At 38.4% G+C, this 17,348-nt stretch overlaps 1 long non-coding RNA gene across 1 annotated transcript in view; it reads right to left on the reverse strand.

Moving 5' to 3' along the window:
* LOC148123995 (uncharacterized) overlaps positions 1-13,553 on the reverse strand; it is a 47,611-nt gene extending 34,058 nt beyond the window's left edge. The window contains exons 1-2 of the long non-coding RNA XR_015740173.1: positions 13,400-13,553; positions 1,088-1,197 (exon numbers count right to left, since the gene is read on the reverse strand). This is a non-coding gene — a long non-coding RNA (uncharacterized LOC148123995). The remainder of the gene's footprint in view (positions 1-1,087; positions 1,198-13,399) is intronic.
* Between the last annotated feature and the right edge of the window lie 3,795 nt (positions 13,554-17,348).

Raw genomic sequence — 17,348 nt, forward strand, 5'->3', positions numbered from 1 at the left:
TGATGATGATGATGATGATGAGAGAGAGAGAGAGAGAGAGAGAGATGGAGACACTGGTCCCTATTGAAGGATTATTGACTTTCAAGCATATTAAAAGTAGAATATGGAAGTAGGCTAGGACTAACAGGGTTTTCATAAATGAAATCCAAAGATCCACCTCATGAATAGCTTTTAATCTGTAATCAACTTATATAAATTTATCTCTTCATAATTTACCTGCTGATCAGAGGTGGTATTCAGCAGTTTCTGACCAGTTCTGGAGAACCAGTAGTGGAAATTTTGAGTAGTTCAGAGAACCGGCAAATACCACCTTTTACTGGCCCCGCCCCCAACTATTCTCTGCCTCCTGAGTCCCAGCTGATCAGCTGGGTCTTCTTTTGTTGCCCTACACAGGAGAACGGAGCTGAAAAGCAGGTTAGTGGGGTGGGGAGGGAATGGGATTTTGCAGTAACCTTCCCCCAGGAGTGGGGAGGGAGTTTTTAAGTACCCTTCCCCTGCCACACCCACCAAGCCACACCCACCAAACCACACCATGTCCACCAAGTCACGCCCCAGGTAGCAAATCCCACCACTGCTGCTGATCATGTGACTAAATGAACAATCTGCAATATTGTAGTGAGAATTTGCTTTCCTCATGTTTATTTCTGCATCTCATTTCATCTGAAAAAAAAAAGAATATGTGAGTTTATGATCAAAGAACATCTAAGATATATAGGTCTAGAATAGCCAAAAGTTCTATCAGTTTTGGAGGACTCTTACTACTTGCTGAGTTACTGCAAGTGTTGCCCCAATTCTTTTGTAGTAGACAATTCTTGCTTTCCTTTGCTTTTCTCCTCTATTTCCTCCTTGCTCTTTCTCCCTCCTTTCTTTTAAACAGTTAATCTTATAGGCGCCAGGAAAAGGAAGATGATGGATGTATCTGGAACTTTAGCAGCAGGATAGAATAGAATAGAATAGAATAGAATAACTTTATTGTCACTTCAGTGTACATTAATTGGCATACATTCAAATGAAATTTTGTTGCATACAGCTCTCCAAGAGTTAACAAAGAGAAAAGGGAAAAGGACAAAGGGCAGAATGTACTCACTTGTATTATTTCCTGCCATTTTGCTCTCATCATAGTCCACTCCCAATTTGAGGAGATTTCTGGATTTATGCCTCAAAGGCCGAGCATCTTCCTTGGACATTGTAGTCATACTGCCATATTGAAAAAAATAAATATTTCTCAGTAAATATCCAATATTTTTAAAGCAATCCAAATATTTTTATGTAACAATAAGAAGTAAATCCCACTTTTTCTAAGAATAGGATTAGAAAGTTCTCTTCACTTTCTAAAGGGTAGATATACATACATGTAGTAAGATAATTTAGCATAAGAGAAGTCTTTCTCCTACTTTGCTTAGCATCTGTTTCCCACTTTTTATTTAGCTGAGCGCTGTTTAAAGTTCTTTTTATATTTCAGCCTGATCTGAATGGTGGAATTTTAAAAGAAATCGGAGTAAACTTATTCAGTTGGTTAATTTATTTAGATTTAAATTATTCTTGTTTTATTTTCTAAAGAAGAACTCAGGGGAACTTGAGTTAAATAAAATATCAAACCATATAAAAGCATAACAATAACATTCATTAAAATACTATCATATTAAAACACTATTATTATAAGTAATGAAATATTCCAGCAAGCCACAGTGAGGACCAATTAAAATTAATAACCTGATTGTAAGATACATAGTCAAAAATAATATTTTTAGATTCCAAAAGAATTGAACCAAAAGAGAATCTACTATATGAGCTTAAATACAAAACCAACTGCTCCTTCTTGGCAAGGAATCTGGGGAAAATTCTCAGATAATAAACAATAGGAAGTGGAAAGGAAAAAAGGACATTGAACCATGACACATTTTTCAATGAAATGTAAACATATACCATCTATTACATCTTTATTTTGGTCAAAGACCAATACAAAAGCAAGAACAAAAACAAAGCAAAATAGATCTAACAACATATATTGTTACACAATGGCTGTGTGAAATTTGTAGGGTTTCAGAATATATTAAAGGAAAAATAAATGCTAAAAAATAAGGAAAATTTAGTAATTTTAATAACCAGGAGAGAGAAATGTGGAAAATAGTAATTTTTAAACTGGAGTAGAACAGTAATTTGTGAGGAAAATGTAATTCTTTGAGATAACTATGCCATTGAGAAAGTCTATCATTTTAATGCAACAAGACAGTTTAATCAGTCACTGTAGGAAGAAAAATACATTTTCTCTCTCTCATCTTGCACATTGATTATTCATCTGCTATCCAAAAGACAATCGCTCTGCCCAGAATTTTTATAAACACTACAGCATGGTTCATTCTTACTGTGGCTACAAAAAAGCTCTTCAGACTTTGAAGCAGCCTAATTGTGGAAAAAACAAGTCAGTTGTGTCCATGCCAAATGTCTTCTTTAATGTTTTTTGTATATTGCCATCTATACCGATGACATTTTAAGGTACTGGTGAAATATGAATTTTGAAATCAATATGAAGGAGAAATATTTGGCAAATATTTGAAAGACTTGGCTGAACATTAATCTTGAAATCCAAACCTTGTTTAAGCTATATTCTTGGTTAGTCAAGTTTTCTTTCAGTGCTAGGGTTTGACTTGCTCTGATGGAAATAACAGGTGAGATAAAAAAAACTTCTCAGTCCTACTGTTAGGTAGAATTATATGACCATTCAAGATTTGAAACTTCATGGGGTTTCCAGTGATGTTGCATCATGGCGGTGCAGGAGAACTTTGCTCTGCTCTCCTGCATCAGGTTTTTTACCTTTGAATAGCCATTCGTGGTGTGGTCAGATCCTGGAGGGATCACCAAAGTGAGGAGGAAATCTTGGAGTCTAATCGGGATTTGTGATCCTGAAGTGGTGAAGAAGAGAGTCCGAAGTCCGAGGTGAAAGAAGTCAGCCCATTGCAGGCAGACCCAAGGACGCAACCAGTCATCAAAGAAGGCAGCAGCGAGGAGATGGAGAATTGAGGTTTGGTAAGCTACCAATATTAGAAACGTTTTGTGGATTACAACTGGAGTACTGCTTGAAGAAGAACTGCTTGAAGAAGAACTGCTAGTATCATTGAAATTCAGAGTGAAAGGGGTGGAGGTGAAAAGTGGCAGCAATGATCGAGCTTCTCCCCACAACACAGTGGAAATACTATTTTAAAAAGAAAACTGAGAAGGAGAGGCAAGTGGACTGGAAAGAGCCTTCTGTTATTAACTGTTTGAAGCGAGACCGCTGAATTTACTCTGTCTGAGAAAGGGATCCAGACAGAACTTTAAGAAAGCCTTGAAGAGTGACGGTGCAAACTCTGGAGGTGGCCATTGAGAGTGGCAAACTATGGTAAATTATATCAATGTAACTGGAAGTGACTAATAGAACTGAGAATGAAACGAAACTGATACAAAATAAGTCAGACAAATGTTTATTATATTTATTGTTCCTACAATTGTATCTAATATTTGAATAGATTTATTTATTTATTACTAGAATATTAAGGTAATAGTAAGATATTAAGAGACCTTATACCCCTCTTCCTCCTGAAGTTTCTTTTCTTCCTTTGAATTTATTGGATTTGGATAGCTTTATTTTATATATATTTTTCCTATATACTTAAATAATAAGATATTAATATTGATTGATTATTCTATATAGAAATTGGCTTGGAGAGGGATAATTAATTGCTCTAATTTGTATTTCCCCCTCTTTTCCTTCTCCTTTTATATATATATCTGATCTATTGTAGATTAATGAATTTAATATATTGTTTAGTATAATGACAATTTAAACATTTGCTCCTTCTTTTTCTTTCTTTTTCCCTATCTTTGTTTGGTATCATGGACTACTAAAACTTAAGAACTGTTAATTTGAACTCTGAATTTTATACACTGTTTAGAAGAGCAATAGATGAAATACTATAACAAATTTAAACACTCACACTTGGCTATAATACTGTGGGACATTTGCTTAATTGATTAACTTGATTAACTACCAGATAATTTTAGACCTGATATTAGACTAGATTTATTAAGTTTTATTAATACCTTAACCTATTGCTAATAGAGAAGCTTGACTAATATTGATCAATTTGCCTCCAAGAGATTGAGTATATCGTGGATTAACTGATAATAATTTTTAAAGCTAGTGGAGACAGGAAATTAATCAATTAAATAACAATATAAATTTATTATTAATTAATAAGGAAAATTAAAAATATTAAATCATTGATAAAGTTGATGGTAATTGGAAATATGATTTGGGATAATATAACTAAAATAGTAAACGAACAATACAAAATTATTAAAGATATGACTAGCAGCACTACCACCACTACCAAACTGGGAGAAAATCTGTACCAACAGTAGCACTACCTAGTCCTACACCATCGACCCAATGAACGATCGAAGAGATGTTGGCCCTGGAGAAACCAAATACCTCAACTGGCACCCAATCAGTCCAAGCTACCTTGCTGGCAATTCAAGGAATGATGTTAGCACTACAGGAGTCAATGTCAAAAAACCACACTGAAAGTAGAACTGATAGGGAAACAATGAAAACAGAATTGAAAAATGAAATAGGGGAAATGAAAGTTGAAATTAGGAACCTGGATGGAAAAATAGGCCAGATTCAGGAATCCATTAAGGTAAATGAAGAAAAAATCAGAATAATTGAAGAACAAGCCAACCAAACAGAGAAGAAATTAGAACATATTGATCAAAAAATTACTGACCAGAATAAAGAGACAGAAGAGATCTTAATCCATCTTGAGATGGACAGAGCCTCCTACTACCTTCGATTTCAAAATGTGGAGAAAGAAAAAGAAGAAAACTTAGCACTGGTAATGGCTGAAATGCTAGCAGAACTCCTACAAAGAGATAAAAACAAGATAGTAAATGAATTGGAAGATGTGTACAGAGTTCACACAAGCTACGCAAGGTGGCACAGATTCCCTCGGGAAGTCCATATCAGGTTTGCTAGGAGGCAAGTCAAGGACATAATTTACAGAATTTCAAGAGAAGAAACAATAAAGTATAAAGGTAGAGAAGTAATTGTGCTGAAACAAGTGCCAAGAAGAGTCCGGGAGCAGAGGAAAGACTATCAATTCCTCACTTAACAAAAAAACCATCTCTTTTAGATGGATCACTCCAGAGGGTATTTTGGCAACATGGAAAGGGTGAAAATAGACAGTTTAACCAAGGCACAAGACTTTTTCGAACAAATAGGTGGTTCAGAAGATGAATTTAGTAGTAGAGATGAGCCCGAGGCTTCAAGCCAACAATAATCACAAATAATCACTAGAGGGAGAGAGAGAGAGAGAAGGGAAGAAGGGAAGAAATAGCTGCCCGAGAAGAGATAGGAGTGAGTCAAACAACATCTAGAACTAATGAGGGATAAAAGCTAGACTAAGGGTAAATGGAAAGAAGATTGAAACTAATATCTATGAACATCAATGGCCTAAATGACCCATCTAAGATGAAGACAATATTTTTTACGTTAGAGAAACAGAAGCTGATATAATTTGTGTCATATTAAGGTTCATATTACAAGGCAGGATCAGAGATACTTAGAAAATAAAAAATTGGGGAAAATGTATACAACATTAGCAGAAGAAAAAAAGAGGAGTTGTACTATATATTAAAGAGGAAATAACTTCAAAATTAATCTATAATGATACAAAGGGGAGAATATTAAGCGTACAGGTGGTCATTCAAAGTAAAAACATTCTATTGGTGGTGATATATGCCCCCAATAAAAATCAGAAAGAATTCTATAAAATCCTATATGAGAAATTGATAGAAATTGGCAGCCCAAAAAATTGTATATTTGGAGATTATAATGCAATTACAAATAACAATCAAGACTATGCATGTGAACAAAAATATATTAAAAAAACCTGGAATATATTGCCCAAGTGCTTTTTTGAGATGGCCGAAGAATAAGAACTAGTGGATGCTTGGAGGAAGCTGAACCCAGGGGTGACTCAGTTCACTTTCTACTCCAATCCACATAAATCATGGTCTAGACTAGATACGGCATGTGACTTATTTAAGGAGATTCAGGACATAAAGATTTTAATTAATACCTGGGCAGATCACAACTCATTGCAGATAATTTAGAAAGACCCAACCCACAAAAAAAGTAGATGGACACTTAACTCGCAATGATCGAAAGAAAAAAGACTACATCCAAAAAATCAGGGAAGAAATTTAATAAAAAACAGGATACCTCATTGCAGAACCTCTGGGATACAATGTAGGCATATTTAAGGGGAGTTTCTACAGCATACATAGCAAATAGAAATAAAAAAGATGGGAAAAATGAAATACCCTAACAAAAAAAATAAAAGATTTGGAAAATAGACAAATGGAATCTCGGAGAGTTGAACAAATTAAAAATGAGCTGGCACTATCTCAGCATGAAATGAACATTTTAGATCAGGAGGAACTAACCAAGAAGCTACAGTATATAAAACAAAATTATTTTGAACATGCAAATAAACCTGGTAGATGGTTAGCATACAAACTGAAAAAAGAAAACCAAAAAAGAACAATATACCAATTAGTGGACAAAAATGGAGTAATAGAAACTGATTTGGAAAAAAAGAAGGTAATTGTAAGAGAGTACTTTGAGAACTTATATAAGCAAGATTGATCTAAGCAAAGATTGATCTAAGCAAGATTGATATAAACAGTTGATCTAAGCAAAATAGAAGAATATTTGAAAGAAAGAGTTTTACATCTGCTACCAGAGGACAAAAAGGAGATACTTAATAAAGAAATAACTTTTAGTGAATTAAAAGAAGCGATTAAAAAACAAAACAGTAACAAAACCCCAGGCTTAGATGGCTTCCCAAGTGAGTTATATAAAGAGATAGGAGAGGTACTAGAAAATGTATTGCTAGACAACTGCAATGAGGTATTACTGGAAGCTAAAATTCCAGAATCATGGAAGGAAGCTAATATTACATTAATTCCTAAAGAGGGTGCAGATGCCAATCAAATAAAGAATTATAGACTAATATCTCTTCTAAATTCAGACTATAAAATTTTCATGACTGTAATGGCAGACAAATTAAAGAAAGTGCTCAATGACAAAATCCACCCTGACCAAAACGAATTCCTTCCCATGAGACAGATTAGATATAATACGAGAACAATAATAGATATATTAGAATTTTATGAATTGCATCCAGGAAACCAAGTGGCTCTTGTTTTCCTGGATGCGCAAAAGGCCTTCGATAAACTTAATTGGGATTTCATGAAATACCAGATTAATCTGATGAAATTTGGTGGTAATTTTGCAAAAATGCTAAGTTCAATTTATGCCACACAAAAGGCAAATGTACTGATAAATGGAGAAGCTACCAAACCATTTGAGATAAAGAAGGGTGTCAGGCAGGGATGCCCACTGTCACCTCTGCTTTTTATAACAATTCTAAAAACATTATTGGACAGAATTAGATCGAACAAAGAAATTAAGGGAACAAAAATTAAAAGTCAAGAGTACACATTACAAGCATTTGCGGATGACAATGTCTTTGTCATAGAAGAACCAATAGATTTGGGACCAGTATTCTTAAATGAAATAGATAAATTTGGCAAATTGGCAGGATTAAAAATTAACAAGGAAAAGACTAAAATGTTAGTTAAAAACTTAACGAACAGTAAACAAAAAGAATTAGAGGAAATGATGGGATTTCAAATTGTGAATAAGATCAAATGTTTAGGCACTTGGCTAAGACCTAGAGCATCAACCCTGAGGGAGGACAACTATATCAAATTATTGTAACAAATTGGAAAGGATCTGGAAAATTGGAGTAAAATAGGTAGAATAGCAACGATCAAGATGAATGTACTACCCAAAATTTTGTATTTATTTCAAACAATTCTGATATTATTGGATAAAAAATTCTTTAAAGACTTGGATAGAATTGTTATGAAATTCATTTGGGCAGGGGAAAAAATGAGAATAAAAAATATATATATCTATAAGATAATAAAAGCAGAGGTGGCTTTGGACTTCCCACCTGAGAGACCTACTACAAAGTGATGGCACTAGTGTGGATAAAGGACTGGATTAAATTGGAAAATGAAAGAATTTTAACATTCGGGGGCCATGATTTGCAAATAGGATGGCACGCATTTTTGTGGAACCCGAACAAGAAAAGCCATTCATATTTCTCCAGACACACTTATACGTAAATCTCTTATTAAAATTTGGACAAATATTAGAAGGAAGCACTACACTAAAATTCCGAGATGGCTTTCAACAATGTAGGTGATGTTCCATCCCAACATGATGGATATTAGCAAAAAGTTCAAATACTACCAAATTCTAGACAATGAGGGAAAGCTTAAATTGATTCAGGAGTTAGAAACCCAAGAAATAATTACTGACAATCAGTCCTACTTTCAAATAAAAATGAGATATAATAGGGATGTAAAAGATTATGGATTTGAAATAAAAGACACTCAATTAGGTAAAATACTCCTGGAGCCGGAAAAAAATATGATATTTAAATTATATAATTACCTACTAGAATACAAATTGGCTGAGGAAATTGTGAAAGGACCAATGCTAGCCTGGGAAAAAAACTTTGGTTATAATATAGATCTGGACAACTGGGAGGAAATCTGGCAAAGGAATCTTACATTAACAAAATCAATACCATACAAGGAAAATCTATATAAAATGATATATAGATGGCATCTGGCACCCTCTAGATTAGCTAAAATATATCCAAAAGCAAACCCAAGCTGTTGGAAATGTAAAGAGAAATTCGGTACCTATTTCCACCTTTGGTGGACATGCCCTGAGATTAAAAAATATTGGACAGGGAGAAGAATATGGACAGAAGAAATGACTGAATGTAGACTGGAGTGGAAACCGGAACTGTTCTTCCTGGGGATGATTAAAGGGGACTATTCTCCCAAAGTTTCTTGACGCAATATTGGAAAAGGCCCAATGTACCACCGATACAGATTGGGATGGAGGAAGAACAAAATACCTCAGTCCTGCTCAAGTCTATAAAAGGACTTCATCCATTTTTGTGATATTGTTTGCTTAATGCTGTCTTCAGCCTCAAACATTTAACTGCAAGCCTTCCTCATTGCAAGTTCTATTCAATGCAATACTACCCAAATCGTTAGTTAATTGCTTATGCAGTTCAGAGAACTGGCTAAAAATAAGTGCAATAGAGGTTTTTTTCCTATCTCTCTTCCTTCGGTTAATAGCTCCAGGCAGACAGTCAAGAATCACTTAACAGTTGCAGCTGGAATGCAGCTGATACATGCTGAATCAAGTCAACAAACAAGAAACTGACAGGATTAGGGCAGGGAAACCCATCAATCACCCATTTAGGGATGGGATTGACCTCTTCCCTTCAGGAAGAAGGACAAGATTACAAACATTTTCATTTTAAAGAGTATTAAGTAACACTTCTGTGATCAGCTGATACTCCCTGGAGTTCTCCAAGACCTTTTATAGCTGCTGCAGTGGTGGCTACCTCTTGTTTCTTCCTGGGGGAAAGGGGGACAATAATGCAGCTTGATCATACATGCCATGAATGTAATTCATGTCCATTCAGCTATATTGCTTCTCCTGTGAAGAACCCAATTTAGAAACTAGAGAACATAGAATAATAGTTGGAATGGTTAATGGCTTTTGGCAGCATGCCCAGGCTTTCAATTAGCATGAGCACTGCTCTTAGTGTCCCTCTCAGGTACTGTGTTTGCTTTGGGGTTGACTATTTTTTTAAAGGAGAATGACTGTTTTAAGCTTTCTGCATTGTTTTAGTGGTTCCTGGCCCTGTCTTTTTGGGATGTACTTTCCTCACTCTTTTTGAAAGCCTCTAGTGATGGAGCACCCACAACTTCTGAACACAAGCGATTCCATTGGTTGATTGGTCTCACCCTGAGGAAATTTCTCCTTAATCCTAGGTTACTTCTCTCTTTGGTTAGTTTCCATCCATTGTTTCTTGTTGTGCCTCTTGGTGCTTTGGAAAATAGATTGACTCCCTCATTTTTATTGGACCCCCTCAAATTTCCTGACATAACAATTAATCAGTGGAACAACTTGCCTCCAGAAGTTTTAAATGCTCCAACCCTGGAAATTTTAAAGAAGAGATTGGATAATCATTTGTCTGAAGTGGTGTAGGATTTCCTGCCCAAGCAGGGGGTTGGACTAGAACACCTCCATGGTCCTTTTCAACTCTGTTATTCTATTCTATTCTATTCTATTCTATTCTATTCTATTCTATTCTATTCTATTCTATTCTATTCTATTCTAAATATCAGAACAGTGCTATGTTATTGTGTTTTGGACTAAGGAGAAATTTCCTAAGGATGAGACCAATCAAGCTGGACATGCCCACCCAGTCACATGCCCAAACAGTCATGCCCAAACAGTCATGCCCAAACAGTCATCAGGGCAGAGAACCACTTGTTAAATTATTTGAATCCCACCACTGCCCTTGTGGTTATCTAAGAGTTATCAGGAGATGCCAAGGCACTCTGAATGAAGAACTGGATTCCTTCCAGTCAGGTTTCAGATCTAGCTATGATACTGAAATTGTACTGATCATATTTGTGAATAAGTCTGATGGGAGCTTGAAGGAGGTAATATGTCCAACTTACTTTTCTTGACCTCTGAATGGTCTTCAATCCCATTAAACACAATACTGATATCAGATTCCTGAGCCATATAAGCTATTAGTGGTGGATTTGGTTTTCATATAAACTGGTAAGTCCTCCTTCACTGGAGGTCTTCAAACAACAATTAAATAGACATTTTCATGATGAATCTAGGATTTGGATTTTATGGACCTTAATATTCCTTCCAATTTCCTTGCTATTGATTGCCTTTTGAAAGATTCTAAAGACATGGATGCATCATCAAACCGGGAGATCTAGTTATGATTTGGAGCTTGCTAGATACTCCTATTGATCAATCCATGACCAGCCTTGCCTGTTTTGTATGCCATGGATCAATTTGCCATAGCCAACTTGCCAAAGAGAACTTGCCATGGGACTAAAATTACATCATATCAAATAAATGATGAAATAGAATCATTAAAGAAAGAATGCAAAAGGAGAGACAAAATGAAATGTGAATGACTAAAATTAAAATAATTTTAAAAATAATGTTAAATAATAAAATAAAATTGCTGAATTGGCCTGTAGTGAGTTTTCCCAAGGCAATGACTGCATCTCAAACTATCCTTCTGTTAAAATACTGAAGTTTGCTGATAACACAACAGTGACCGGAACAATCTGGAACTGAACACACTCAAAACTGTAGAAATGGTGGTAGACTTTAGAATAAACCCTCTCTTACCCACCTCTTACAATACAAGACAACACAGTAACAATAGTAGAGATCGTCAAATTCTTAGGTTCTACTATATCACATGACCTAAAACGGACACCTAACATAAAAAATGTCATCAAAAAAAGCACAACAAAGAATGTTCTTTCTGCACCAACTCAGAAAGCTCAAACTGCCCAAGGAGCTGCTGATACAGTTCTACAGAGGAATTGTTGAGACTATCATCTGCACCTCTATAACTGTCTGGTTTGGTTCTGCAACCCAACAGGACAGCCTGTCAGGCTACAGAACTTTTCCCATTCAATCAACTAGAATGAACTTCTGAAAACGTATCAAAAGAAATCGTTTATTGAGATGAGACAATTCATGTAGGGGGTCAAAAAGCAGCGTCTAAGGTCTCTCAGGCATGCAGAGATAGATAAGGGAGTTTAAAACCCTTCCCCTTATCCTGATGTGTATTTAGTAAAACAAAGAGGCAACATGTTAATTCCCCCCACCCCATTTTTAGAACAATCGTTTACAGAGTTTCCCAGGACACATCTCATTGTGGAATTTTTATGGTCTCTTCAACTCCTGGCTGTCTCTCTCAGAGGTGATAGGTTCTGGCCATCTGGGTTTCATCTTTCCATTGTATCATACGTAGGTTATACAAATTCGATACAAGATTAAATATATTCAGGTTACATCAAGAAGGATATCTTTATCAGTCTCCCCCCGTTTTACTTGGTCCATTGAAGAAATGACAGATACACGGATCTGACACAGCCACAGACTTCAGAAGTTAATTAGGATTGCAGAAAAAACAATTACTACTAACCTGCCTTCAATTGAGGACCTGTATACTGCATGAGTCAAAAAGAGGGCTGTGAAAATATTTACAGACCCCTCACATACTGGACATAATTTGTTTCAACTCCTTCCCTCAAAACGATGGTATAGAGCACTCCACACCAGAAAAAACTAGACACAAGAACAGTTTTTTCCCCAAAGCCATCACTCGGCTAAACAAATAATTCCCTCAACACTGTTCAACTATTACAAAGTCTGCACTACTATTATTGTTAATCATCTCATCATTCCCTATCACTCATCCCCTCCCACTTGTGACTGTAGGACTGTAACTTTGTGGCTTCTATCCTTACGATTTATATTGACTGTTTCCTAGTATGATTTGATTGCTTATTGTACCCTATGTATCTTTTTATGTATACTGAGAGTATTTGCACCAAGACAAATTCCTTGTGCGTCCAGCCACACTTGGCCAATAAAGAATTCTATTCTATTCAAATAGGCTGCAGCAAGTTGTCCCGTGGGAATGGCCATGGTGAATTGGCAGTAGTGAGTTGGCTGCAGCAAGTTGGCTGTGTGGCAAGCAATCCCATTCCAACTGATTTGATACCCAATCCAAAATAAACATACAAGCTGACTGCATTTCTATTACTATTCCATGTGTTATCATCTTGGATAACCCAATCAATATATATTAGAATGAAATATAAGTCAAATTTCTCTAGATTTTGTCAACATTTTGTTTGTGTTTGTATTCAGTAAAAGATTTTAGTTAGGAACTATTGGAATTGATTATAGCTTCAACAAGGAATGTTAAACAACTATTAACCCAAGTTTTATAAATATAAATATATCAAGGTAACATTGATAACTCTAAATGTATTAGGAGTACATTGTATACAGCTTTCATTGTTTAAAATTAAATGTGCACTTAAATTAAGAACAATAGGTATTCAAAGCTCAGCGTGTGTGCTCATGAGAAAGTAGCTTTCTAATTAAATAGAAAGAAAATATGTGTTTCTTGTTCCAGTAATTGTTTTTCTATATCTTAGTTAATTATACATTGATATCTTACAGGGAGAAATTTTCTGGTTACAAGAATTGCCCTCATGTGTCAACATTGTCGCATCAGAGCTGCAAAAAATTTTTAACCTTTAAAATCACTGTTTGAGCCAAATCTCTTTACTACCAATAGAGTAATTAGCAAAAAAAAAAAAAAAGGCAAAATATTTATTTGTTCTGTCTCACCTGTGGCCACGAGGTGAGAGTCCAAATGTCCAAAGGAAAAAGCACAAACAGACAATATCAGGAACAACAGAGTTAACTTTCCTTCAGCTGAATTCGTCCTTGGCAGTTTTTCCAGAAGCTGTCTGCAAATTCAGATAACGAGCAGAACTATAAATCAGAGCCGAACGGCAAACAGAAAATTTTTTCCAAACTGCAAATGCAAATAACAAAGTTTGACCCGAGCGGGGATTCCAAGCGAACACGCCTCCTTATATTCCCTGAGGGGCATGTCAGTCTCTTTTCTCAGTCCCTGATTCGACATCTCCTTCCAGTTTGTGCTTGACGTTTATGCTTATGTCTGTTCCTTGCATCAAACCAAGATTCTTCGGTTTGATCTTCATCCAAGGACTCTGGCACGTCCTCCTGATTATCTGCCGACACAGGTGTAACTAATGAGGAAGGTCCTGGAGAGGATGAGGATTCTGAAACTTCCAGCAAAGCAGGTTCAAACCCCAATGCCCTATCTTCCTCTTCCTCTTCTGACTCTCATTTGTGTCACTCAACAAGGCAGGCTCAAACCTTAATGCCATATCTTCCTCATCACTTGAGCCTATATCTTCTGACAGAGCAGGTTCAAACTCTGAGTCACAACACTATCACTCACCGCAGGACCCTTCCCCCTAGTCTGATGATCCGGATGCGGTTTTAATGGAAACCGTTCATGGAATCTCCAGATAAAGTCCGGGGCGTGAACCGTGGAAGCATCCTCCCAGGAAAGAGCCTCTGATCCATTCTCCAGCCTCCCGACGAAGTACTGAAATCATCCTTTCAGCCAGCGAGAATCCCGAATGCTGACCACCATATCATCAACAGCAGGATCATCGCTGGGTACAGATGGAGAAACCGTACCAGTGGGAGAACAGAGAGTACACGATGGAGTGTCAGGAACCAGAAGGGAATGGTGGAAGACAGGATGAATGCGCATGGAGCGCAGTAGGGTGAGCCGATAAGCCACGGGATTGATGACCGCCTCGATAGGGAAGGAGCCAATGAAGCAGTGATCCAACTTCTTAATTGGACGATCAACCCGGAGATGCTTTGTTAACAACCACACCCTGTCCCCCACAGCCAGTGGAGGCGTCGCCCGATGCAAACGATCTGCGAACCTTTTAAAGTCCGCCTTGGCCCATTCCAATTGTTGGGAAATCAATTGATGCACGGAGTGTAGTTCAGATAAAAAGTCTCATGTTTCTGGAACTGGGGAATCCAAGATTGACAAGGGGAAAAACCTCGGATGGTAACCCACATTTGCGTAAAAAGGCATCATGTGAGTGGAGGTGTGCTGAGAATTGTTAAAGGCAAACTCCACCAAGGGGAGATAGGTCACCCAATCATTCCGTCGATGGTTGACAAAACATCTGAGGTATTGGGCGAGGATGCCAATTACTTTCTCAGTCCCGCCATTGGTCTCCGGATGGTGCGCCAATGCCAAACATACTTGCACCCATAATGCAGTCATTAATCTCTTCCAGAATTGAGCAGTAAACTGGACACCGCGATCTGAAACTATGCTGTCCAGTAGGCCATGCAAATGGAATACATGTTGCAGAAATAGTTGGGCAGTAACACAAGCTGATGATAACTTCTGACAGGGGATAAAGTGGGCCATCTTGGTTAGCATATCAACCACCACAAGAACCATCGTATAACCCGACGAAGAGGGCAAATGTGTTAAAAAGTCCATGGATATTGCCCCCCATGGTCGGTTCGGAGTCGGTAGTGGTTGAAGGAGACTAGGAGGCACACCCGACACAGCTTTCGCTTGCCGACACAGTACACAGGAGGCGACATAGGCGAAGACGTCATGCCGGACTCGAGGCCACCAAAAAGTCCTTGTGACCAGATGAAGGGTTTTAAAGAACCCCAAATGGCCCGCAGCTGGGTTGTCATGACATTGGGTCATGATGAGGGCTCTAAATGTTCTGGTGGGCACGTACAATCGGCCCCAATGTCGTAGCAAACCCTCCTCCAGAGTCCATGGGGAGTCAGGTCCAATTTCCCCCATTCTTTGTTGCGACCAATCATCTAAGCGCTGCGCCTCTCGTACCCGAGCCCTTAAATCCACTGGTTCCTGGATAATGGCCAAAGATTCCGGTGGCAGTACCGTATGTGGAGGAATGGGGTCCTCAATATCAAGATACTCCGGTTTACGGGCCAGAGCATCTGCTCTCCAATTTTGACCACTGGGAATGTAAGTGACCGAAAAGTTGAACCTAGCAAAGAACAACGACCACCAGACCTGTTGTTGGTTCAACTTTCTAACAGTGGTCAAGTGCTCTAGATTGCAATGATCCGTCCGACTCTCCACCTTATGCCGAGCTCACTCAAGGTGATGTTGCCAGGTCTCAAACGCAGCCTTGATGGCCAGCAACACTTTTTCCCAGATTGTATAATTGCGCTCGGAAGTAGTGAGTTTCCGTGAATAATATCCGCATGGAAAAAGAGGTGCGCCATCCACTGGGGCTTGTAACAACACCGCCCCAATGGCCACATTAGATGCATCCATCTCTATCACAAACGGATGATGGGGATCAGGATGCCTCAAGATCGGTTCTGCAATGAAGGCTCTCTTGATGGCCTCAAAGGCCTGTTGCTGTGGGGCCCCCCACTGGAACGGAACCTTCTTGCGAAGGAGTTGCGTGATGGGATCTGTCAGCTTCGCAAAACCCAGGATGAATGATCTGTAATAATTAGCGAACCCCAAGAGACATTGCATGTCTTTCACTCGATGAAGGGGTTCCCAACTACACAAAGCCTCTACTTTCCGCAGGTCCATGGCAATACCTTCAGGAGAAATGATATGCCCCAAGAACTCTATGGAAGTTTGGAAAAAGAGGCATTTCTCCAGTTTCGGATAGAGTTTATGCTCCCAAAGTTGTTGTAATACCTGGCGGACTTGGCGAAGGTGGTTTTCTCTGGAATTAGAATAGATTAAAATGTCATCCAGGTACACCACCATGAACCGATCAAGCATGTCCCGTAATATATAGTTCATCAAATGCTGGAAGACCACGGGGGCGTTGGTTAACCCAAATGGCATCACGGTATATTCAAAGTGGTCATATCGAGTACCAAATGCCATCTTCCATTTGTCTCCTTTGCGTATACGCAGCAGGTTGTAGGCCCCTCGAAGATCGAGCTTGGTGAAAATAGTGGCCTCCCGTAATCACTCCATTAACTCTGGAATGAGCAGTAAGGGATAACTATTTCTCACTGTAATGGCGTTCAACCGGCAGTAGTCACAACACAAACACAAATCTCCCATCCTCTTTTTTACAAAAAGGACGGGAGTGAAAAGAGGAGATGACAATGGACGGATAAACCCCCGGGCCAAGTTCTTGTCCAAGAAATCACGAAGACTGGTTAATTCAGGCTCAGACATAGAATACAGACAGCCCTTGGGTAGCAGAGCATTGGGCAGTAGGTCCACAGGACAGTCATAGGGTCGATACAGAGGTAACTGATCCACCTCCTTCTCACTAAAAACATCTGAAAAGTCAGATAGTTCAGGAGGTACAGAGACGGCAGGGGCAGGGATGACTTGATCAGCACAGGTGTGTCGTAGATGGTCCACACACTGGAGACTCGGGAACAAAATGGCGTTCTGTGCCCATGCCACCGGAGGATCGTGCAACCATAGCCAAGCCATTCCGAGAACCAAGGGGAGATGGAGGTCCAATGTGATGTAAAAACTAATCGCCTCCTCATGGTCCCTTGACCAGGCATAATGGCTGGGTAGCAAAACGAATAGGCCCAGCCCACAGTTCCCACCCATCAATTGTTTCCACCTTAATGGGAGGCTCCACTGCAACCAAGGGAATGTCAAAATGTGTTGCAAAAGCCCGATCCATAAAATTGGTCGTAGCCCCCGAATCCACTAACGCAACCGCAGGAATCCCCTCTGACCGGG

Source organism: Pseudonaja textilis, chromosome Z (assembly GCF_049901715.1).
Source record: "Pseudonaja textilis isolate UNSWEBS1 chromosome Z, rPseTex1.2, whole genome shotgun sequence".
Lineage (NCBI taxonomy): Eukaryota > Metazoa > Chordata > Lepidosauria > Squamata > Elapidae > Pseudonaja > Pseudonaja textilis.